Source organism: Cucumis sativus, chromosome 1 (genome assembly GCF_000004075.3).
Source record: "Cucumis sativus cultivar 9930 chromosome 1, Cucumber_9930_V3, whole genome shotgun sequence".
Lineage (NCBI taxonomy): Eukaryota > Viridiplantae > Streptophyta > Magnoliopsida > Cucurbitales > Cucurbitaceae > Cucumis > Cucumis sativus.
Window position 1 is genome coordinate 13,586,708 of NC_026655.2, and position 3,345 is coordinate 13,590,052.

Sequence of the window (3,345 nt, forward strand, 5' to 3'; positions counted from 1 at the left end):
CCGTTTAGTATTTTTTTTTCTCCATATTTATGTTATGAAATTTATTGGTTGTGGTATAGAGAGTTAAGTAGTAGTTCCCCAATATTTTGGGTTTCTACTTTGAGTTGGCTAGTTTATGGTCCTAGATCCTAGTAAAAAATTTATCTTTCTTTTGCCTTTATAAAAACATGTTTATATTTGTATAGATACTACTTTATTTTGTAATTTGGGATTGATATAGAGTATAGTTAGATTTTGGTTTGTTAAGGAAGGAAGAAAATAAAGAATTAAAAGCTTGGAACTTCATGCATCTTTTTCTCTCACTCTTTTCTTGGTGAATGTATTCAAGTCTTGAAGATTATGTAGCAGAGTACTTGTATGTTTTTTTTATGATTAAGACATTCTTCACTGCTCAAACCCAAAATTTGTTTTCGGTCTAAAGCGAAATATGTTTTCTTTTTTGCTTAGCAATATTAATTCTAGGCAAGTTGAGAATACATATTTTGATCTTGATTTCTGTTATACTATGAAAAAGTTTCTATAATGCTTGTTGATTTCTTCAATTTGATCTGAGTAACTTTATTTTTTTAAGAACAAACGATCAGAGTTCACCACATGGTTGGTTGAAATAAAAAAGGTAAATTAACATTGGTAAATGTGTGAAATAGTTTTATGCAATGCTTGAATTTCCTTCATTTTTAACACATTTCATGCTTTCATTACGATGGAGCCTAGGAATGGAAGAAGAAAAAGAGACTTGAAGTTTCTATTTTGTTTCTATTTCAAGGATATGATTCCTAGACTTAAAAGTTAAAGTTCTAAGTTTTAATGTTATTCTCATTTTGTTTGTAGATTTTAAAGAGTTGAAGATAACAATCAATGAGACATTGAGCTTTGAGTTATGTGAGAGTTCTTTTTTAACTGAGGTAACTCTCTCTCCCTTGTTTCTTAATTCTCTCCCTTTGCTTTCCAAATTGCCTCCCAGGCCATCTTGCCATTGTGAAATACTATTGGAATGTGAGTTTATTGGAAGTTTAATAGGTAACTGCTTAGATTCTTCTGCTAAAGTTCAAAATGTCCACACCTCCCAAGGAATAACTCACGGTAACACTCTTATCTCCATTTCTATATATGAATCTTTGACCCTTTTCTTTTCTTCTCTTATCATTTATGTTTTTCCTCTCTTGGACTTATGGTTTCTGGGTTTTCCTTGGATTTTTCATTGCTTTGATCTTCTGCTTGGTCTGGTTATTTGGAATTGTTGGTTGATCCTACTGTTTTCTGTTGTTTTCTCCTTCCCCTCTTTTCTTTCTGGTTTTAGCAAATTTGAACTCAGGCTGCTAGTTTTTATGATGTGTATCGGTTGAAGTTTCAAGTTGTTTATTCTGTTTGGAAATAAAAAAAAAGATCTAGAGAGACAAATGTAGTTTATTAAAGTCAATAGAGTTAATTATTTTAAAACTAGTACATGTTTGAATTCAATATTATTACATGCTTCTTGTTTTTTCTAGTTTTAAGTAGCATATGAGATTTTGTCAATGTTTGGGTATAATAATCTAGTTTTTAATGAGATTTTGTGAATGAAAGATTATGAGTACCCTTTCATTTTTTGGACTTCCCCATTGTAGTTCTCACTCACCTTAGTTTCTCCATTCCCACCATTTGATTGGAGATTTTTTTTGTTATTACTCCTTATAGGTTTCTTAGGAAGAGTTCGATATATATGTGACTGGCTCATGGAATTATGGTATTTGGTGCCATACTGCATTAGGTTATGAATCTTCTTGCAATCAAATAACTACAGAAGGTGATTATTTGCTTGTGTCCTTGGTTCACTACCTTTGAATGTTTAATATATGGATTGGGGATTAGAGATGTATGTTTTTGGAATGTGCTGTCTAATTGGTTTTTGTAATTCAGAACTGCGATCTTCCAAAATATGGACAGCTTTGTCATACACATGGGATAATGCTGGGCACTTCATTCAAGTAAGACGCTATAGACCTACATTGTCGCAAACCAACAATGAATGGTATGTCAATACATGTATGGCTTGCACATGAACCCTTCAATCGCTGTAGCACTTTTTTTGTTCCTGAACCTGAGTAGTTGCTGTAATCTTCCTATTCGTTTTAATAATTTGAGAGAATTGGTACATGATTATTCATAGTTCATCTTTATTGGTGATGATTGCATAATACAAACTGTTTAACTTTAAGGATTACAAATTGTCGTACATGTATTGTCGTAGGCTGTTTTGTTCTAAGGACTAGGAACAACCCAAGAAGTTGTTCAATTTGCAGTGGCCATTTGGTTGGACGTTCTTTTCTCCTTGATCTCTTTCTCCTCTTCTTAGGAACTTCATTTTCATTATCAGATTTGAAGAGGGACCACCATGAGTGGGGTAGTAAAATGAATAGAGAATTGGAGAGTGAGCTGGGTATGTTTTTGGTATGTGTATTCTAGAGAGAAAGAGTAGCAGTATGTTTTTGTTTGCTGTGTTTGTTTAATATAGTCCTCATGGTCTTCTCTTTTCATTTCATGGAATCAAGTGTTGAAGTTCTTGTTTGTGTTCTATATTTTGTTGAGACGTTGATTTAGTTATTCATTGATTGTACGTATGTGTTATGGATTCTTTGTAGGTTCAACTGGAGTCGACAAGTTCATGAGTTTTGTTTCAAATATCATTTCCAGAAACGAACATTCTCGGTTGGTCCAGTCAAATATATTCGAATGCTATTTAAGATATTTTTTGATTAAGGGCTAGTATTTCGTACATGTGGATTACTGAAACTTGTATTAAGATGTACAAATATTATAAATCGTATTATAGTGTATATATATTAAAGTGTTGGCTATTTTCTTGTACATTGGTGTGAAACTTGTATAATTTCAAATTTGTCATTCTCAGCTACATTATTGTCATTCTAATGGTTCGTGTAATGGTGGAGCTGCATGGAGAACAGAATAAAACTATAGGAAATTGAGAAATGTGATAGTTAATAGTTGTTGTAAATTGGAGAACGATGACGGTTATTTAACAAAATAAATTGTCACGATTGCTCTATATGTGACAGGAATAACATGTTGTCATAAGATAAACAGTGACAACTTTTTTTAAAAAAAAAACTGTCACGATTGCATTATATTTGACTGAAAAAAAATGTCGTCAATGGCAAAACAATGACATTTAATGTTATCGAAAAACTGTCACGATTGCACAATCGTTGACTGGAAAAAAATGTCGTCAATAACTAAACAATGACATTTTTACAAAAAAAAAACTGTCGCGAAAAACATATTCATGACAATTAATACATGTCACGATAATAGAATTCGTGACAATTATTTAACTGTCGTTAATAA

General features: G+C 31.9%; 1 long non-coding RNA gene across 1 annotated transcript; it reads left to right on the forward strand.

Annotated features, from left to right (window-relative positions):
- Positions 1-911: 911 nt before the first annotated feature.
- Positions 912-2,893, forward strand: LOC116402011. Its single transcript, XR_004214371.1, has 3 exons — positions 912-1,083; positions 1,678-2,011; positions 2,622-2,893. It is a non-coding gene; the product is annotated as an uncharacterized LOC116402011 (long non-coding RNA).
- Positions 2,894-3,345: the final 452 nt, after the last annotated feature.